The 22515-nt window shown below is 42.3% G+C and overlaps 1 long non-coding RNA gene across 1 annotated transcript; it reads left to right on the forward strand.

Annotated features, from left to right (window-relative positions):
• Positions 1 to 3238: 3238 nt before the first annotated feature.
• On the forward strand, positions 3239 to 13451 carry LOC134470696 (uncharacterized). Its single transcript, XR_010039760.1, has 4 exons — positions 3239 to 6089; positions 8869 to 9057; positions 10613 to 10669; positions 10780 to 13451. It is a non-coding gene; the product is annotated as an uncharacterized LOC134470696 (long non-coding RNA).
• Positions 13452 to 22515: the final 9064 nt, after the last annotated feature.

Consider the following 22515-nt stretch of genomic DNA (forward strand, 5'->3'; position numbering starts at 1 on the left):
TGGTCCTGAGGTTCCTTGTGGCCCTGTGTAGTGCTACATGTCCCTATCTCCTGAGAAACATAAAAAATAAATTCTTCTTTCAGTGGCATTGGCCTTTTTATATAAGCACTTAACCAAGTCTCTAGCAATTTAATTCCAGGTAAACTTTGTTTCAATTAAGACTGAAGTGTAGCCAGGTGTGGTGGCTCATGCCTATAATCCCAGCACTCGGGGGCTGAGGTAGGAGGATCGTTTTGAGTTGGAGACCAGCCTGGGCTACAAAGTGAGCTCAAGGCCAGCCTGAACTGCATAGCGAGACACTGTCTCAAAAAGACAAAAAAGAAAAGAAAAAAAGATTAAAGTGTAAAAGAGAGAAGCAGTCTTGAGGGTTTAGTACTTTCTCTACTTATTAAGAAGGTTCAAAATGTTTCTAAATGGCCATTTTCCAGGGGTGTGGCTGGGCACTGAGAGATGATGGCAAATCAGAATAACCCAACTCCCCTTCCCCAGCTAGAGGCTGTGTGTGTGTGTGTGTGTGTGTGTGTGTGTGTGTGTGTGTGTGTGTGAATGTGGAGGGGTAGGTGGAACACTTTCAGGGCTTTAGAGCTGAAAGTGGACCCTCAACTTTCTATGATCTGAAAGTTGTGACTATTTGGGAAGAGACTACATGGAGCGACTGTGCTACTGGGTATGAAGTCAGAGATGATGGTTCCATGCTCGAGGCTTGTGACATGCTGCCCACCAAACCTGAAGAAGTTCGGGGTTGGAGCCACTCCTGCCATGAAGCCAGGTCCAAAGTATTATCTCTAATCATGCCCATCAGTTTGTGCCCTTATGAGGCCACCGCAGGCCACAGAAGTCTGCAGGAGCAGTGCTCATCTTGATTTAGATTTTATCTGGGGCTGCATTCACAGCTGAGATTCAGTCTTTTCCAGCAATTTATACTTGCTTTGCCCCTACTGATCTGCCAGGTTTGTGAGACTTTACCACCCTCTGCATCAATCTCTTGCCTTCCAGCTGGATGGCAGGGGGCAGGCAACGAGCTGCTACTGCACTTCAATCCCTACACCTGTGGCTTAAGTCATTAGTGGGATTTTGGAAGGGAATAAAATGCATTAAATCACGTGGAAGACTGCAGTCATCAATCTGTCTGGTCCACCTCCTTCACAGGACAGTCACAGGGCTAACAACTCAAGAGACAATGAGATGTGTCTGGCTGGTACTGGTCTTGTTCTAGCTGCCCAGCTTTGTGACCAGTGAGAGGTTGGTCAGCCTGTTTGGAAACCCTGAGGAGGACAGCAGGTCAGGTTATGGTCAGGATTGGAAACAGCCTCCCCAGTTCCTTATTTGTCAAAAGCTTCTTCATTTTTTCAAAAAGCCCTTCATTTTTATCCTTATCATGGTTCTATTCTGGTGGATGTCTCCCAACCCACAGCAGAATCTATTTTCATTCTTAGACCCAAAAGACAGTATTATCTCTGCCATTACTCCTGTAGGAATACTCTCTTGAACTCCTATTATCTATCTATCTATCTATCTATCTATCGCTCATTTTTCTATCTACTGGAATTAAACCCACGGCTTCCACATTGAGCTATATCTCCAGCCATTTTAAATTTACATTTTGAGACAGGGTCTTGCTAAATTGTGCAGGCTGAACTCCAACTTGCCATCCTCTTCCTCAGAGTGCTGGGTTTACAGGCATGTGCCACCACATCTGGCAATGTGATTCCTCTGTACAGACAAACATTGGGGGATTTTCACAGATAAGAGTTATACTTTCAGTGTCCACTGATCGAATGGCAGAAAGCACATTATGAAAGACAGATAAATAGCAATGGGGAGAAGTTCAAATTATTCCCCAAATTATCTATTTTTCTGTTTCATAAATATTTTAAGATATATGCTAATTCATTTCATTTATACTACTACTTTCTTTTGTTTATTGAAAGGAAAGTTTTGGCTTTTTAGTTTCTGTTTCTTCTTTGTAAGAAAGAATCTTTCTTTGTCTATGACTTGCACTCTGAGTAACATCCTGGCCATTCTTTTCATATCACAGTTATATAATATATTAGCTGTTGTTATTCACTATTTTGTGATGAAATTTTGATTTATTTTTTTCAGAAAAATCATATTAATGTACAAATTAAATTGTAATAAATCATCATTTTAAAGTAAAAATTTAAAAGCACACTATAGGTTCTGAACATTCTTAGTGGTCCTGTATTTTATCAATTGTGGTGGCTTTTATATACACTTAAAAATATGTATGGAATATGACTGACACAATACAGTCAGCTCTGTATCAGTTCTGCATCAGTGGATATGGCCAATCAAAGATGGGAAATATTCAGAAAATTGCCCCTGGGACAACCCACTTTATGGGTCCTTCTGTTTCTCTTAGACAAAAGCTAGCTTTCCCTCGATAAATATATCTTGGAAATAACTCAAATGCCCATCAACTGAAGAATGGATTTTTTAAAAAGATGTATAAAGACTTTTTATACATCTTTAAAAGATGTAAAAAGATGTTTTTTATACAGTGGAATACTACTCAGCTATAAAGAAAGACCACATTGAAGTTTTTACAGGTAAATGGAAGCAACTTGAGACCATACTCATAAGTAAAATAAATCAAACTCACATGTATAAATACTGCATTGTATATCTAATATAAGAAGCTGAAAGAGTAAATAAGATACAAAATCTTCAATAAATATTGTGAAAAGGTAAGAAACTGCTCAAAGAGGAAAAAATAACTCAGGGAAATGGAGAAAATAAGGAAGAGAAAAGAAATAAGATATAAATTTGTATATATACACTTAAGATTACTAAGATTATTGTATTACTAATTCTATTAGCTCTTGGAACAAAACAGTTAACATTCATAGGATTAGATTAATTTTGCATGACAGTATCTGGTAATTCAAGTAAGACTGTTGAAGATAACTATGCAAAACAACAAAATTTGTTATGCTCCTACCATCTTGTTTTGAAAACCTACATTGTTACTGTTTGGGGCTCTTAGTTGTAGTTATTTATTTATTGTTTTTCTTTTTTCTCTAATACAGAAAGGATAGATGTACATGTATAGGCTTATATATGCCTAGAACTTCACCTAAAGGATTTACAAGAATTGATTTTATGTGTAATAGTATGAATAGCAATACTTAAGTAGGGGCTGGGGATTTAGCTCAGCGGCATAAGCGCCTGCCTTGCAAGCAGCCAGTCGTGAGTTCGATCCCTGGTACCGATAAAAATGTAAAAGACCAAAAAAAAAAAAAAAACAATACTTAAGAAAATGAGACATCATGGTAGCCATTGATGACTTCCTATCATATTTTTTGAAGTCCGATAATGGTTTTATTCGTGGTTTTGATTGGTTTTAGACCATTTTCAATTATTTGATTTTAATATATATGAAGATATGGACAGCTATTTTAAAGAAAACAAGAGACATTATGGTAGGCATTATTAATTTCCTACTGTCTAGTTTTGAAGACCAGTAAGGCTCTCATTCTTTTGTTTTGATTGTTTGTGTACTATTTGGTTTTGCATTAACTAACTGTATGTGAAGGTATGGAGAACTATTTCAAAGAAAACAAGAGACATTATAGTAACCACTGTTGATTTCCTGTTGTCTTGTTCTGAAATCCTATGTTATTTGCATTTTTTTGCTCTGCTCTGCTTTGTTCTCTTTTGCTTTGCTTTGTTTCATTCTCTTTAAAATAAAAATAAATAAATATATCCTGCTCTTAACCTCTGTTGTTCCCTAGAATTCATTCTTTGATTTTGGGAAACAAAAACTCAGAGCATCAGACATCTAGCAGGTTGGAAATTATAATATTTCCCTTGTATTTTTTGGATTACTTGGAGGGCCCACCAAGATAATTGGATGTAGGTAACAGTTTGCTTTTGTTTCATAGACCCTTCCTATCTTATATCCACCTTGTGATTTTGCTCTATAAAGCTTCCCCTGAGAAATGGGATCTACAACAACCCACTTTCTTGGTTCCCTTCTGTCTCTCTTTGATAGAAGCTATCTTTCCCTCAACAAATATATCCTACTCTTAAAAAATTGCATCTGTTCTAAAAAAACACACTATTTTCACCATGATTCCCTAAACAGTATAATATAGCACCTATTTACATAGAATTTACATTGGATTAAGTATTACAGGTAATCTAGAGATTATTTAAATGATACAGGAGGATTTTATAGGTTATGTGCAAAGCCTACACTATTTTATATAAGGGACTTGACAAGTAATCACCATACTTATGATGCAGAAGAGTTTTACCATCCCCATGCTCACTCTGTGCTCCTGGGAAGTCAACTGTTTCCTGGACTCTCAGCTCCTAACTACTCATCTGCTTTTGTTCATAATAACTTTACCTTCCTAGGATTTCACATCAGCGAAATTTTCTTCCTCCTCCTCCTCCTCCTCCTCTTTCTTGTCTTTTCTCTCCTCCTCTTTTTCTTTCTTCTTCTCCTTTCTTCTCCTCCTCCTCTTCCTTCTCCTTTCCCTTCTCTTTATTCTCCTCATTCTTTTGTACTCCTGGAGATTGAATCAAGGCTCTTACTCATGCTAGGCCAGTATTCTACCACTGAGCTATATTCCCCAGCCTTTTTAAAGAAGGCTTTGCCAAATATAAGGTCACAAAGTTTTTTTTCCTAAAGATTGTAGAATTTTAGCTTTTACATATGTGTTTTACATATGTTTTTGATTGTGGTCTGCTGTGAAGTTTGAGCTCATTGTATTGCACATGAATGCCTATTGCAAAAGATTATGCTTTCCTGGCACTTTCACTGAAAGTCAGTTGACTATATATGTGTGAGTGTATTTTTGGACTCTGCTTTTCTAATAGTCTGTGTCTAGATTCTGGAGCTTTCTACTTTCTTGGAACCAGGTATCTTAAGTTTTCCAACTAGCTTTTTGTTTTGGGTTTGGTTTTTGATACAGGATCTGGTTATATAGTTCAGGTTGGCCTTGAAATCACTACGTAGCTTACGCTAGCCTTCAGCTCATGATCCTCCTTTACTAGCTGTTTCCATTGTGCTTCTAAGTCTGGTGGTTGGTCTTTTTCACGGGAAGTGAATACAAATCTTGCTCAAGGCATTGCATGGTGACCTCAGTGCATAGTATTCTGATGTGCAAAACCAGGCTCTAGCCCAGTCTCTATTATCCCCAAAACCAGCGAGCTCCTGCTATCAGTGGCGTCTTGCTTCTGAGCTCCTAGCCTAGTGGACAGGGTTCTGCATTGGAGAGCACAAGAAATGTGCCCCTCTGCCTCAGTCCCTCTAGCCAGAGGTTGCTTAAGGTTATTAGACACTTTCAAATCTAGGTATAGGGCCATCTAGCAAATTCATACTGTCTGAACAGATGTCTAACCAAAGACTAAGAGGCCATCTCTCTTTTATAGGCATCTAAAGAGCATCATGAAGATGTGCACACAGTGTTGCACACTGCAATCCCAGAACTCAGGATGAGGTAGGTGGAATGCAAGTCTGAGCCCAGGCTGGGCAATTTAGCAACTTAGACTGTCTCAAATGAAAAACGGGGATGTAGTTCAGTGCCAAGCACCTAGGTTTAGTCCCCAGTATTGAAAAAAGATACTGGTAATTCCCTCAGAACTACTCTGTTGGCATCAGTAACAACAAGGCACCCTCCCCAGTTCATACCCACAGGCTGCTGAAACTCTTGTAGTATTTCTCCTTGCTTCACCTGTCCCCAGTTGTCCAGTTACGTAGGTCCAGGGTAGGGTGGTAGCCACGGGGTGGAAGTATTGGCTCTGCAGCCCTACAAGGAGCTCTGGCTGCGTCTATATTAGGGATTCTTATTACCATGGGAGAGGATAAACGCCTGTGGGTCCTCATCCTTTGTGACCTGACTCATAAATTCCAGGGTAACAGGAAAAGGCCCATTAGGCACTCCATTACAAACAGTTCTAATAAAAACAGTAATAATAACACCAAAACCACTCATATAGTGTTTGTTACAGCACGTCTTCCTCTCTACTGTTATCAACACATGCACTCTTTTTAACAGCACAGATTGTAAAGTGGGATCATTAAGCTTTTCCAGCTGAGGAAACTGAACACAAAAGAGGTAAATACCCAAGCTCACAGAGCTGGCTCTGGGTGGAGTCCACACTGCCAGGCGCTCCACCGCGGGGTCCTGCACCCAGGAGCTCAAAGAGAACTGCATTCACAGCATTCACAGCTGTGCAAGGAGAATGCGGTCCGCTGCATGTTCGGCTGAAACGAAACAAGGCCTACGAAGTGAGAGGTCGTGAGAAGACACAGACCTGGGGTTGGGCTGCCTGTGACCCCTCCTCCCCAGCCACAGTTGGCAAAGATGGCCGTGGAGTGGGAGCCCTCAGGTTCTGACCCTGTGGCACTTGGCTTATTTATCCTTCTACAGGGAACACGGCTGCCATGCACTGGATGTAGAGAGGGGACACAGCCTCCTTGTGGTCCCTCCAGCTCCTCGAGCTGCCCTCCCGTGCACCTAAGAGCGCTCACAGCCACAAGAGCAGGATGTAGAACCCTTACTTTAGAACTTTTCAGTCGCCCTGCCTCCTGCCTGACCCACCAGGACCTGCTCCCCAGGCGCAGCTGCAGGACCCAGGAGTCACACAAACTCTCAGGAGAAGGGGTGGTGTTATGTTGCGTGCAAGGTGGCACCCAGAAGCACTGCTGGCTCAGGGGAGCAGCTACACTGGTCCCCTTCTTGCACATGCCGGGCGGGGTGCGGGGGCGGAGGCCTAAACAACAGTTTTCCCCAAACTTTCGCCTCTGCTGAGCAGGAAAGAAGAGAATAGTCCTAGTGCGGATGGGGACGGTGAAATAGCAGCCGTGGAGCTCCAAAGCTTCTCCTCGCCGGTCCCGGGTTCCTTAGTGCTCCTCCACGCACTCAGTGCCACGGATAAATAAGATTTATAATCAGAAGGTCTAGGTCCAGTGTGGCTCTGGGCCAGGCACGTCGCACTCCTGGAGCTCTTTATTCCCATTGTGAGATAGGAGAGTGAGCAAAGTGTTGATCACTGCCAATTATTTAATTAAAGGAAACGAAACGTTGCCCGAATGACTCGCAGCACGCGCTCGCAATGGGCACTGCAGCCCAGTGCCAGGAGGGCTGGGGGAGAGTTGTGACCAGGTGCCTAGAATAGTAGGGGACAGAGTGGAAGCAAAGGGTGAGTTCTGAGAGGGACGAGGGGGTGCTCAGCGCAGGTCCTGGCGAGGAGATCTCCTCTGAACTGGATCCGAAGCATGAGATGGGAGTCGGGTGCTCCAGAGAAAAGGGGTGCCTGAGAAAAGGAGGTGCCTACCGAGGTCTGGACACAGCTGCTAGACTGTGTTCAGGGTGCTGGGGAGTAAAGATGGCCTTGGAGGAGGAGGTGGGAAAGGACCATAGAGCACTTTTAAAACCCCTTTCACCTGCATGAGGAAACGCTCTTCTCTGTGATTTGTTTTAATAGTCACTCTGGCAGGAACCAGACTGAAATGGTAATCATACAAAGAGAACACTGGGGGAAGGAAGTTCGTCTCATCCTTCCTGAAGGATGAGCGCCTGAGCCTGGGAGTGGAGCAGGAAAAGAGAAGGAAACACGATTCCAGAGAGTTCAGAGATGATCAGACTTTTGTGGCTCCACTGGAAGTGGAGTGTGGGATGACCGCTGTGTTTGGAAAACTGGGTGCTTGCTCACCACCATGTGCTGCCTATGTTTGTTTGGACATCCTTAGTAATCATGAAGGAATTTAAGTGTCTATCAAGTGCAGGCTTTGCAACCGGCATTCAGCTCCCAAAGATTAAAAAAAAAAAAAAAAGCCTAGCCTCTGCTCTCGAGGTGTTTGGAGTTGGATGGGCCATACCTAGGTGGTTATATCCTAGTGACGCAGAGATGTATGTGTCCCTACTCAAGGTAGAGTTAGGCTGGAGGCAGGGAGGGCTTCCTTGAGGACCTGGGGCTCTGGGAAATGGGAGCCCCCAGGTCGTATGGATGAGGGGCCCCTAGTTCCAGGGAATCTGTGCTGTTCTCTCTGGTGTGTGAAATGGGAAGATTGAGTTTCAGTCTCTAAGAGGGTAGGCAGCTATAGCGAGACAGAGAAGTCTAGTTTAAACCTGAGTTTTGGATGGCTTACCCTGATGCATTGTGGAGGACTTCCCTCGTCTACGAAAAGGGGAGAAGTTCACAGGAGGAAGTAGTGGTAGGAATATTGGCGAGAGGGACAGCACTGAATGTGGCAGGGGTAGTGGGAGCAGGAAGGGCACAGGGAGTTCAGGAAGGGGACTGTGTGAGCACTGGGGGACAGACGGCGGATGTGAATTCCATCTGACACACCAGGCCCCTGGGACTCCCAGTGGAGATGCCTAATTGGATGGCAATAGCTAGCCTAGTGGTCTTGGGGTCACTCATTGAGCTTGGTGATCTTGGCTCATATGAAAAATTGGAATGACTGGAACTGTTATGTTGTAGCGATTCATTTGACAAATAGTTTACGGAGCACATGCCAGTGTTGTAGATACGAGGATACAGCTGGATACAGCTGGGTACAGCTGGATTGCAGCAGCATAAAATACATGAAAAATGTGGTTTGAGCTAAAAATAAAGCACATAATTAGACACAGGAATTTGGCTATCGTCCATAATAATGAACATGGAAAATGGGAAAGTGGGCAGTGAGTGAACATGCATCCCCAGCTACAAGGCAAGACACAGGATGGCTGTTTGCACCTCCCTTTAAATGCCAGACATTGAACCCATGGCCTCACACATGCACATATTAAGCAATGCTCTACCACTGAACTATAGCCCCATGCCTGCATCTGTTTGAACGTCCTCAACAAAGCATGTTAAATGACGGTTTGGGCTCTCTTTTGCCAGTCCCATGACTTCCAGGGCTCATCTGTGTGTTTCTGGACAAGATAGAGACAAGATTGAGATAGACAGCAAGATGCCCATATGAGTTCAACCATCTGGATCCTTCATCGTGGGTCTCCTAGGACCACCAGGGCTGAAACTCTCCCTCTTACTTCAGGCCCTCTCTTCTGGATACTGATGCCCAAAACATAAGTAAGTACTGTTTAAGGGATGTGTATTTGCTGGATTGGTAAGTGTTGAGCAGCAAACTTTATTGTGTCTTAATAAATGTAAAATGTCTATTCCTCAGAATAGGTTAGTTCTCTTGTAGTTGTTAAAGAATAGGGCTTGGTTGCTGGGTGAGGTGGTAAGCATCTGCAGTTCCAGCTACTTGAGAAGCTGAAGCAGGACAATCACTTGAGCCCATGAGTTTCAGAAGTATTAGTCAGATCAAAATAATCAGCAAATTTATATTTTTAATGAAGTAAATAAATAAATAATGGTTTGCGTTGAGATAACTTATAAATAAGTCTGGAGCTTTTATTCACAATTTTTAACCAAGTTTAAAATCTTCAGAGACTAAGGGTTGGGGACTTAGCTCAGTGGCATAAGTGCCTCCCTTGCAAGCACACAGTCATGAGTTCGATCCCTGGTATCAAATGCAAAAACAAACTTCAGAGGCTAATAAAATGCCATTACTATCTACCAAGTACTTAGTAACCACAGTGCTCCCCATGTATTTTCTTATTTATTTCTCACAACTTCCCATGAGTCAGATGTGATCATGAGCATCTCTCTTTGGCCAATGGTCACTTGGGGTAAGTCTAGATCGAGGTGGATCAAAGTGGAGTAAGTTTGGGATACAATGGGGTAAAGCTGGAGTAGGGTAGAGTGGAGTAAGATGGGGGGAAGCAGGGGTAGGGTGGGATAAAGCGGGAGTGAGATGGAGGCAGGTTGCAATAGGGTAAAGTTGGAATAAGGTTGGGGTAAGGTGGAGTATGGTGGGGTACACTTGTCCAAGGTCATTCATTTAGTGAGAGGCAGATCGAGGTTTTGAACTCACTGTATTAGACCCAGAACCTTAGCTCTTGAAGGCTAGGCATTGCCATTTATTTTATTTGACTTTAAGAGTTGAGACTGTGTCTTTGCACACATTCTCTTATCCTCCTTGTTCAAGTTCAAAATGAGGCAGCTTTCTTCCTTCATTTGACCTAAAGGCTTACCTGCTGGAGATTTGAGAGAATACAAGTTGTATTGCTTTGCACTGCTTTAGCTGAGGGAGTAATCAGTGTTAGCTTTGCCCTCTGGAGGATGGCACAGCAGCTGGTGGAGTTGGCATGGGCACTGGAGCATAGTTCAGAAGGTGGCCCTGGAGCAAAAACTCACTTTGGGTAAAGAACAACTTGATGACATGTGCTTAGAGGATAACTTTTCTAAATTCAGCTTTCTTCGTTTCTGAAAACTAGGATGTGATAGCACGATTGGGTTTCTCAGATTCTAGCTTATTCTGGGAAGGTTGAGGCTCATCTACCTTGCTTATTTCTCTTACTGAACACCTTCTCCTGGGAGCTCTGGTCTCCAGGAATCTCAGCTGAAGGTGACAGAGATGGAACCCAGCTGGCCCATGTGGTAGAGTCTGAGGCACCCTTGGAGGAGGGGATCAGGAAGAAGAAGGGTGGCTAAGGAGCTGGTTGAGTGTGGGTGACCAAGTCTGTAGCCCAGTGGATAAGAGCAGGACTGACTCTGTCAACCTCGATTTTCTCTGCAGCAGATTTGGTGGAATGAGGCAACTGGAAATGGTTGTGTAATCTGGCTTAATAAGCAGGTAAGGCATTGGCTATAGTAAATTTCTGGATTCTTGAGCTTTTAAAGAAAACTTTTCAAGCACTTTTAAAGTTTTGATGAATAAAAATAGAACTCATCTCTTAAACCTAGTTTCCTTTAGATGACATTGTGTCTCTGCCGGTTGGACTTTTGCCTGAAATGACGCTAATATACCATGAGCCCACCAGAGCAGTGGCTGCCAAAAATAACAGCTGTGAAATGATTTGTGACGCTGTTCAGCAGAAACATATTTGTCCTTTTGCATTTTATGATCGGTAAGTGCTAGGAGTTATTATTTATAAATGTGCTTTACTCTCTTTACTGTATTTCTTCATTTTGAGATGGACACAGGAAAAATACCATCGTGTTTTCCTTCAGGTAGGAGTCATGCATTCAGGTCCTCTGACCACACAGACGCACTTTGTGCGTCAACCCTTGCACAAAATGAGCTTTCCTGTTTTTGTCATCGTGGTTTGTGCTACAGGGGCACTTTGTGTAGGAGAGAAAAATACCCTTAAGGAAGCTTCCAAGGAGGTTACTAGGTGCATGGTTCAGCCAAGTGAGGGACTCCAGGGGATGCACATCTTTGTGTTCACTCAGGGCGGGAAGGGTGTAACACACATTGGAAGAAACCCGGCTCGTGGCCAAATAACTTTACCACCTGAGGTATGAGGCAGTTCCGCCACATTGCCATTCCATTGGGCTTCGGCATCACTTCTTGAGAAACGGAGTCTGGGAAAGTACATAGCTCCACATGACACCATGCTACACAGAGAATGATTTCTAATTACGTGTGTCACGGGGACCCCGTGGCTTCAGACACACACGCAGAATTCCTCCTGTAAATGCATTTGTGTGGTAAAAGCGTACCTACTGATATACTGAATATTTTATGAATAAAACAATAAAAAGGAAAAGGAAAAAGAGGGCAGAAGGATGGACAGGTAAAACAGAAGAATGTTGTTAGTTATGGAAACCAGGCAACAGCAGTTCACGTCTCTTCTCTCTACTTTTGTATGTGGGAAAACATTTCCCAGATTAATAGTTTTTATGAATATGTATAATATTTGCCTTAGTCCATTTGTACTGCTATAAAAAAGATCTGTGACTAGATGATTATGCTAGGCTGCTTTGTCACTATAACAGATACTTAGGATAACTTCTATGGAGGAAAGGGTTAACTGAAGATGGTGGCACATGCCTATAATCCTGAAACTCTAGAAGGCTGATGTAGGAGGACTGCAAGTTCAAGCCCAGCCTGAGCAATTTAGTGACTAGTGAGACCTTGTCTCACAAATAAAAAATAAAAATAAGAAAAAGCAAGAGTAAAGTTCCTTTACTCTTGGATTGAATCCTTTGGTTCAATCAGCAGCAGGGCTGGTGGGATGGGTGGGGTGTTGAATTTGGCTCATCATTTTAGAGATTTCAGTCCATAATCAGTTGGCCTACCATAGTATATCTTGCTGTCTTCACAACAGTTGTCTATTCCATTAGGTAGAGCAAAATCAAACAAAAAACAAAACAGAATAAAGCCAATTAAAACAGAATATTGAATAAAGCAAAACAATTAATCAGAACAAAGCAAAACTGTGAGAACAATATTGGATTTCAATGACATTTCAATGACAAGGTAGAAGGAAATCCTCCACATTTGCTATATTGCATACTGTCATCCTGTCCCCAGTCCTGTGGGGGAACCGCTGTCCCCAGTCCTGTGAAATCAAACGAACAACACAAGCGTGTAGTTGCTTTATGTACCTTAGTTGCTATCAACTCAGCCTGTCCTCCAACCAGCAGATTGCTTAGTGGGAGGGACTTGATTCTTAGCCTGTGCGCTGGTAGACTCACGGGAGGTGTTATCTGACTTTTCCTGGAACCCTCGTGGCTTACCAGAAAGGCTTCTTCTTGGGTCCTCCCAGTTCCAGAATGGCTGATTCTTGGCAAAACTGATTCTTAAATGTAAGAATGATTCCAATTTGTGAAACCAGTGTGAGGAATTCCCTTGCTTCCAAGTCACTCTCAGGACCTTGTGTCACCTGTGACCAGGCTCTGCTTGTTTTCCTTCAAAACATCTTAACAGCTCTGCTGTTGTCTCCTTAAGATGGCAATACACAGTCAAAAGCAACATTCCCATGTTGTATAGTGACTTCCCCAGGGTCTCTTGTTCAGTTTGGGCCACCACTGGTTTCTGATTTTGTTACAGCTTTGGATGATATGATGGTCACTGTGGCCAGAAAGGGGCTTGACCTAAGATGTCACAGGAAGCATCTCAGACCACCTCCATGTGAATATTGGAAGTCTTGCCTCTGCTGTCCCCTAGGAGACCACTAAAGGAAAAGAGGCTTTTCCATGTCATGCAAACACGGTTTCCACATCAGTTCCGGAATGCAGGGGAATTTCCCAGCCTCCGTGCTTTGAGGCTTGAGGAAGTCATTCACATTATGAAGCTGTGAAGCCTGATGGTTCTGGCAGGTATGAGTGGTTGCTAGAAGCTTCCTAGTTGGGAGTGTGGTTCTCCTGTGGGATGAACAGGAAGGGAAATGATTTTCTTGGCCATGTCTTCTGCCCCAATCACTTCTCTCTGAGTTTGGCAGGCACCTTACAACCAAACAACTTGCTGTGGCTTTTTAAGATTTCAGATTTTACCTAGGAGCTTCTGCCTCTCACTATGAGAGGATTCCAGCTCCTGAAAAGTTACCTCAAAGATAAGAGGATTTTCTTTGAAAACAACATAAGTGGCTTTTCTTTTTCCCAATGAAACCTCGACCTTTTCCAAACCAGAGATTTCTGTGTATATACTGATTGCAATTCTGATTTGTATATGATATTCTTCACCCCCTTCTTCTTCTGTTTTTTTTTTTGGCTTGGAAAGTCAATATTTATTTCATTTTTAACAGTAGTTTCCAGGCTGTATGCCCTGGTCTTTTTGGTCCTGGCTCTGGAAACTGTCAGCCTCTTCTACTTCTCTCTTCCTCCTCTATTGGTTTTGTTTTGTAGCATCTTTATCAAGATATAATTTACATATCATACAGTTCCGTCACTCAAAGTATGCAATTCAGTGGTTTTTTTTAAGTATCTTCACAGAGTTCTCCAGTTCTCACTGCAATCAATTTTAGGACCTTTGCAGCACGCCTGAAAGAAACCCTTGTATGCACTAAGCAGTCACGCCCAGTTTTGCCACCTCCAAGGCACCTGCTAATCCATTTTTTGTCTCTATTAATCTGACTTTTCTGGAAATTTCTTATCATTGGCATCACATGTCTCTTTTTGTTTTCAAGCTAGCAAGCCATACTGTTGATTTCCAAATTATGAGTGGCGGTCAGGTTGGCCCTAAAGGGGTCTGGGCAGGGTTGGTTCTGCTCTGCCTGGATGAGCCTGTGAGCTAGGATTTCCCAGGGCTGTGTCTTCAGGGCCAAGTGTCAGAGGCAGGACACAGAGCAAGCTGGACCTAGATGAATCATAGCCACCCCTGAGAGCTTTAACAAAAGCTTTAGGGCACTGGGCATGGTGGTACGGTTCGGTGGGAATTTAGGGTGGTCAGTAGTGATCAGGGCAGCAGTTCTGTGGAACCTCTGGCCCCTGTAATCTTGAAAGACTTGGAACTTGAACTCTCTTGTCTATGTGTCTTGGATCCTGTTCCCCAAAACAGAGACACTTCTTGAACGCTATACCCAGCCTGAAATGCCTCCCACTGGTAACGTTACCAATTAGACTTTGAGTGAGAAAAGCACTTTCCTAAGCTTCTCTAGAAGGTTTTGACATTATTTTCATTCATGTTCATCTTAGGGTGAATTGTTTTATTTATTTATTTATAAATAGAAACTAAAATTTTATTGGCAAATTACACAAAGCAAGCACAAACATATATATAAATGCATACATAAGTATATATTTAATATTATGTACATATCCAAGGTTTTTAAAAAGGTTCCTATAAGGTTAAATTGTTTTAAACCAGTTACTTTCTTCTTAAATCCTTACATCTATTACAGGTAATGAAAGGCTGAGGATATAGCTCAGTGATAGTATCACTGAGAAGCTGAGCCTTGAGGAAATGAAGGGCTGGGTTCTCCCTTCCTTACTCCTGGATTCTTTAAATGCTCAATAAAGGAATTGAATCAAGATGTAGACAGTTGGGTGAGAGTACAGGTGGAATTTATTGTAAATATGACAGAGAGAGAGAGAGAGAGAGAGAGAGAGAGAGAGACAGAGTCATTCCTTAAGGTGAAAAGGTAGGCAGTATCGCAAAGACATCTGCCCCAAGTATGAGTTTGAATGCATTTTTACACACACAAAGGCTACTCCTGGGATTTGGAGAATTATGATGATCATCATTATTTTATTTATGTGACATGCATGTTTATTGATATTACTCGTAGGGATTACTTTGGAAAATCCATATCTTTCTTTCTTTCTTTTTTTTTTTTTTTTTTTTTTTTTTGTTAGTACTGGGGATCAAACTCAACCATGCACTTGCAAGGCAGGCGCTTATGCTACTGAGCTAAATCCCCAGCCCCAAAAATCCATATCTTAAAAATGCCCTCCTTGTTTCTTTCAGGTGGTCAGGGTTCCCTCAGGGACCTTAATTTCGTAAGAATCTAAAGCAGGTCTTGGCCCAGGGCCTCTAAAGAATGCTCCCATTATAAAGGTATAGGCCACAGCACTGGTCAGACAGCGGAAGGAATCCACACACTGTGTAAACTTGATGCGTCATCGTGCTCTGTAGGATTGCTTTGGAGGTCTGAAACCTAACAAGTGATTAATAAGTGGATCATACATTGAAATCTTTCTTAACTATAACTGCAAGCCACACTTTTGGAACCATCATCTGCCCCATCCCCCACCGCCCCATGCTTTGTCCTGCAGGTTTGTTAATATTGGACTACCTCCTAACAGTGGAGCCTTAGCATGGCATACGCAAGGTCCTGTGTTCAGTCCCCAGCACCACAAAAATAAAGGTAATGAGAACTCCAGACTGTGGTCCTTGTTATGGCAAGTGCTGTGCTAGGGAAGCTTTGTAGGAAAAAGGAACAAAATCATGGGATTTACATCCAATGTCTTTCTTCCTAGTGTGTGCAAGGTAAGAAATAACTCCACAAATAATGTCACACCTCTGCTCTACAACCTGCTGTGGCTCTCGTCACTCAAAGTAACAGAGGCTGCACAGTAGCCATGCCCTGAACCAACTACTCACACTGGCCACTTGGTCCCTGGAAGAACAGGCACATCTCTGCATAAGGCCTTTGCACTGGCTAGTCCCTCTAAAATGGCCCCTGGCAGAACTCACTTCTCCCGAGACTGCTCAGATACTGCTTTTGCAGTTTCAAAGAATGGGCTATAGTAAGTATCTGTAGGAAGTGTGAAAGATTCTAGGATGAGAAGTTTCTGGCCTCCCTGATCCTCATTTCCTGTGGCCAAAAAGACAGTGTGGCTCCTTCATGCACCTGAAAGTTCTAACACATGGAAGTTTGAGAGAAATGGGGCCCTGGCAATGGATGTCTGCCACCTGGGACCTTGAGGTGGTGAGCCCTGTTTCAGGGTTAAAGGGCCAAGTGCCCTTCTCCCTACCTGGATCCTGAGGCCAGCCTTGCCTCCATCTTCCTTGACCTGGTCACTTGCCATCTGCTGGCTTTGAATAGGTTCCCAGCAAGGTTTGTTCTGTCTTCCTCAGCTCCTGTAAAACAACAACAAAAAGCAAAAGCAAATGGTGGTTGGGATGTAGTCAGTGAGCTTGTACGTAGGCAGGGTCCATCTCTCCCAAATACAGGCCACAGATTGTACCAGGACCCACAAGGCCTCTTGCCCAGTTGGCCTGGGCTCCCAGCCCTGCTGCCTTCTGCCTTGCTAGGCTCTGGCCTCAGCTCTACCTGTGATTTTCTATCTGCCCCTTTCCAGCTGAACACCTGCTTTCCACTGCTCTGATGTGACAGAAGAGGGCCCACCATCCTGGAACAGTAGTTTCTTAAATGTGCATTGAATGGACAAAAGCACAGAGTTCACTTATGAGATCTTTCAGGCTTAGTTCAGCTCTAGCTGGGTTGAGCTCTTATAAGCTGAGCACTCCCTCGTTTTCTTTAAAAGCAATATTAAGATTTGATGTTTATGGTAGAGTGCTTGTCTAGCATATGTGAAGCCCTTTGTTTAATCATCAGACCAAAAAGTCAATGAATGAGACACACACACACACACAGAGAGAGAGAGAGAGAGAGAGAGAGAGAGAGAGAGAGAGAGAGAGAGAGAGAATTAGTCTTCTGCTTGTAGTGCAGAGATCAAACAAGGCCTTAATGTTTGCTAAGGGAGTGCTTACCACTGAACTACCCCAAACCCCCAGTTTTCTTTTTAAAAACAACTTTATTATGGAAAAATACAAACGTATACGCAAATAGAATGATACAATGATATCTTTTACAACCTAGCTCTTGGCCACAGTGAATCCCAGTTCCATTAATACCATTTCATTGTCCCCAGCCTCCACCCCACCCTTGACATCATAGCATGCCATATATAAATACTTCAGTTAGTATCCACAAGGAAATTTCTAAAAGGAAAAGCTGAGGAGGGGATGAGCTGCTGAGGCCCACATTCAGCCAGGACCTGGTGGGCTTGCTCTGAATAGGGTCACAGTAACTGTCCCTGGTTGCCTGACACCGAAGTGAGACCAACCCAGCTCCATCAAGGCACAGGTGTCCTGCAGTCATTTCCTTCCTGTGTTGACCAGGGACGTGGTTACCAGCTTCCAAACTCTGGGGTGTTTTCCCTTTTTCTATTTCCTGTCACTGTTTTGAAACCCAGAGGAAGAGCGCATCCTCAATCTGATAACCATGCATTTACTATTAAAATTGACGTCATTTACGGAAGTATAGCCTGAGATCATGCATATTGATAATTTGAGGAAAGCTAATGTTCTGACAAGACTGCAAAAATCTGGGGGAATCTTCATTTTGATGTTATACACAAATTGTTTTCTGCTACACTGCTAATTGTTGAAAATGGTTTTCAATGGAATACTATATGGATTATGGAGATAAATTTAAATTGTATTATCTATATACATTATCACTGAAATAGAATGTCAAATCTTGTTCTTATTATTGATTATAAATTATCAAAGACTAGCTCTGAATGAACTGTTACTGTTTTTCTTTCTGCTTCTGAAGATCAAAATAAAAAAAAGTTTCTGCACAACAAATCAAAGTAAAATATGTTTTTAAAACCCAGAATCTTAGCTGGGGATTTAGCTCAATGGCATAAGCATCTGCCTGGCAAGTGTAAGGTTGTGAGTTTGATCCCTGGTACCAAAAAACAAACAAACAAAACTCAGAAACTTTTCCAACAATGAAAAAGCAAAATAGCCAGAGATGGTGGGGCATGCCTGTAATTCAAGAACTCGAGAGGCTGAGGTAAGAGAATCTATGTGAGTTCAAAGCCAGCTTGGGCTATATAGCGGGTTCAAGGTCAGCCTGAACAACATAGCAAGACACTGATTAAAAAAAGTGCAAATCAAAACCACAAGAAGGCCTGAAACAGCTCGGTTGTAGAGCTCTAGCATGGGTGATCCCCTGAGTTCAATCTGAAACACTGGAAATACACACACACACACACACACACACACACACACACACACACACACTTCATACCCCTTAGAATGTCTACTATCAAACAAAACCCAGAAGAGAGAAAATAACAATTGGTAATGAAGGTATGGAGAAATTGGAAGCTTTGTGTTTTGCTGGAGGAATATAAATGATGTAGCCACTGTGAAAAACAGTTTCTCAAGGAGAGCCAGTGCTCCTGAGATCCGGCCATGGTGGGACTCAGGCAGCTTATTCACCAGCCTTCTTGGTTGACGCTCCTGGCGAGGGCCAGGAGGAGAACCATTGGCTCCTGTGAGCCTACCGGCTTGGCTTGCGGGCTGAAATTCAAACACCCCTCCCTCTCCTGCCTTCTTCCCCGTGCCCCCTCCTGCCATAGCTACTGGGGATAGACATCTCAGCATCTCTTGGGAGGATGCCCATATGCAGTATAGCAAATATGGGAGATTTCCTTCTATCTTCTGTTTAAAGGCAAAGGTTGTTTTCACTGTTTTGTTTGTTGTGTTTCTTTTGCTCTATTCAATACTCTCTTTTAATTGGTTTTATAATATTCTGGTTTTGGTTTGATCTTGCTGTACCTAATTGACTGGACAACTATTGTGAAGTTAACAAGATATACCATAGTACCTATTACTACCATCCCAGTATCCTACTGTGAAATTCTGTACCAATTTCACTGCATTGTCTCAATTGACTTTATTCTGTATAGTGCTGTTGCATTTTTACTACTTTAAAAATAAAATTAAAAAAAAGAAAATGTTTTCCCAGCACTATTACCAATTATTCTAGGAAACTTTAGGGTATTTTATGAGCCATCATGTCTGAGAAGGAGCACCTTTCTGCTCAGAATAAAATGACATTTATAGGGAAACGGGTGCAACTGGAAACCATACTTATAAATGAGACTCACATGTGTATATATCATATTGTCTCCCTAGTGTAAGAAACAGAAAGAGTAAATAAGATCCAAAATGTACAAGAGATATTGTAAAATTGGAAGAAACTGTTCAAAAGAAAAGAGAAACAAAAAAGAAACTGGGATGAATAAAAGTAAAAAGGAGGAAGAAAAAAGGAAAAAATATATATATACAAAATAGTTCAGATAGTTACACTACTAATTAATATTAGTTCTTTGAAAAGTTTGTGTCTGTATTCTTTGTTCAATTTTTCATACCTATATTTTGTAATATGAGCAACTACTTTGAAGATAATGATATGCAATGTACTAACCATTGTTACTCTCCTATAATCTTATTTTAAAAAAAAACAGTTTCTCAAAAAATATAACAGAATTACTGTGTGACTGAGCAATTCTACTCCAAGGCACAGACTGCAAAAAACTGAAAATGGGGACTCAAAAGAGTACTTCTACACAAATGTCCATAGAAGAATTGTACACAGTAGCCAAAAGGCAGAAATATCCTAAATGTTCACAGACAGATGAGTAGATAATTATAACAATTATACTTGCAATGGGATATCTTCCAGTCTTGTAAAGGAAGGAAAGTCTGAAATGCTACACGACGGATGCTAAGTGATATAAGCCTGATGCCTAGGCCAAAATACTGTCTGACTCCACTAGGGTGTCTTGAAGAGTCAAATGTACAGAGACAGCAAGCAGACCAGTGGTTACCATGGTCTGTGGGGAAAGGGAAAGGAGAAGGGAAAAGAAAAGAGAAAGGGAAGACATTATTTAATGGGTACAGAGATCCAGTTTAGGATAATGAAAAGGTCTGGGGCTAGATGGTGGTGACAACTGGACAACAATGTGAATATAGTTAATGTCACAAAATTGTACTCTTAAGAATAGCCAAAGTGATCATTTTTGTGTTACATGTGCTTTAGCACAATAAAAATTCAAAAGAAAGTTAAAGAGTTGAGTAAGAAGGATCACCCAAATATAAATCATGAGACTGCTGAAGTGGCATTTCTCAAAGAAGACTTCAGAGCAAAGATTGTTGCTAGAGATATTCATATTGATTAAGGCTACTGACTCATTAAGTAGACACAATTGTCCCTAGGTATGTATGCACCCAATACAAAGCTTCAAAATACGTAGAGCAAAACCTGACAGAACTAAAAGGATATGTACATATGTACAGTTATAGTTACAGATTCAACACTTCTCTCTCAGTAAATGATAGAAAAAGAAGACAAAAGATCACTTTACAGGTGAATAACTCCTGAACAACTATATTTCACAACTTAACTCACATACAGAGTATGTTTTCTGACCACAACAAAATTAAATTAGAAATCAACAGGAAAATATCTGGAAAAGCCCCCAAATATTTGGAAAATTAAGCAAAATACCTTCATATAGCCCATAAATCAAAGAAGTCACAAAGGAAATAGAAAATACATTGAATTGAATAGTGAAGGGTATATAATAAAATTTATGAAACATAGCTAAAGCAGTGGTTAGGAGGAAATGAATATGTTTCAAATGTTTGTATTGGAAAAGAGGAAAAGTTGTTATGACTTATAATGTAGGTGTCCCCCAAATCTTCACCGCTCATTGGTGGGGCTTTGCGGAGGTGACTGGATCATGGGGATGTGACACTTATCAGTGGATTAGACCATTGGTGAGTTTGTTACTAAGTGTGTGTTAAGAGGCGAAACCTGCAAGGAGGAAGGTGAGTCACTGAGGGTGTGACCTGGAAGGGTGTATGTCCCTCCCTCCTCTCTCGATTTCTCTCTGTTTCCTACCTGGCATGCCATGAGCTGTTTCTCCTCTGCCATCCCCACCTGCCATGCTGCCCTTCCTGGGAGCCACCTGACTACCAGCTGAAGCCTCTATTAACTATGAGCCAAAATAAACCTCCCCTCATTGCATCCTAGCGACCAGAAAGTAAGTGAGACAATGGTAAAGGTTCATGATTCTAATCTTCACAATCAAGAAGCAGATAAAAGAAAAAGAAAAGGCGAACCGGAAGAACATGGCGGATAGATAGCAGCAGCCTCTGAGGCTCTCTGAGAAACTGCACTTGAAATCTAGGAATGGTGCCGGGCAGGAAGTCCCAGGCAAGGTGGGATATTCTTTGCTGACCCAGGAATGAACTAAATTAAGAGAAACCATCTGGAAACGCAATCCTGGTGATATAGCAGGCACAGATAAGGTCTCAGCACAGGAGCCGGACCCACGCCACTGGAAACTGCGATTTGAATTACCTGCAGCTGCTGTTGTGTCCCTGTCGGCACATCGGGGAGAGAGGCGTGAAAGCTCGGAGAGTGGAAAGCATTGAAAGAAGTTCGGAGCAGGACTGGCCAGGTGCCCTGCATCAATCTGTGGTGAGTGAGCCAACCGCAACCCTTCCATAGAGAAGGAGGCTTCAGCGGAGGACATACTCAGACCAGGCAGACTAGCCAGAATGAGAAGCTGCAGTGACTTCAGTCACATATCCCCCTCTCAAGCAGGATTGGTGGAGAGTGCCTGGCCCGTGAGACGCTTCTGGCTGAGACCCAATAGGCTAGCTCAACCCAGGTCCCAGTGCCTAGAGGTGCACCCTAGCCATGATGCTGCGGTAGGTTGACCTGGAGGGGCGGGCCCATCATAGGCTACCCAGGTCTGTGTCTCCCTGGTGCTACTGCGGTGGGTGGGAACACCTAGCCGGCACAATTCAAACAGACTGTGGCCAACAGGGAAGGAAGCTGGGCCTCCTATACACGCTTAAATATAAGGAACAAAGAATATGGGAAGAGGGAGCAACAAGAAAGGGTCCTCGGCCACCAATACTGAGAAACATGCAATAGTAGACACGGCACCAATAAACATAAAGCGCTATCTCCAGAGCCTCATAGATGAGTTCAGGAATGAAGTTATTAATGACCTGAAGCAAGACATAAGCAGAATAGTTAGAGAAATGCTAAGCACCACCCAAGAAAAAACAGATGGTGGAATGGAAGAACAAAAAAAGGTGGGGGGAGAATTGTTTCATGGAGAAGATAGAGAAAACATAGAATACATAAAGCAGCTTCAAAGAGATTACCAGGAAACTAAAAATTCTATCGAAAACTGGCAAAACAGCTTGAAAGAAACTAAGGGTAGATTATCTGAACTGGAGGGCAGAATTGTAATATGGGAGCATGAAATGAAAAACTTCTTAAAAATAACAAAAAAAACCAAACAGCAACAATACAAAAAGTAGAAGATGATAAGAGGATCTATAACTTAAGAATTAAGAACATAAGAGAAGAAGTGGGGGCATAAACAAATGGACTACAAGAGCTATTCACAGAAATAATCCAAGAGAAT

Source organism: Cavia porcellus, unplaced genomic scaffold (genome assembly GCF_034190915.1).
Source record: "Cavia porcellus strain 051 isolate PalLab524CR breed Dunkin Hartley unplaced genomic scaffold, mCavPor4.1 scaffold_16, whole genome shotgun sequence".
Taxonomy (NCBI): domain Eukaryota; kingdom Metazoa; phylum Chordata; class Mammalia; order Rodentia; family Caviidae; genus Cavia; species Cavia porcellus.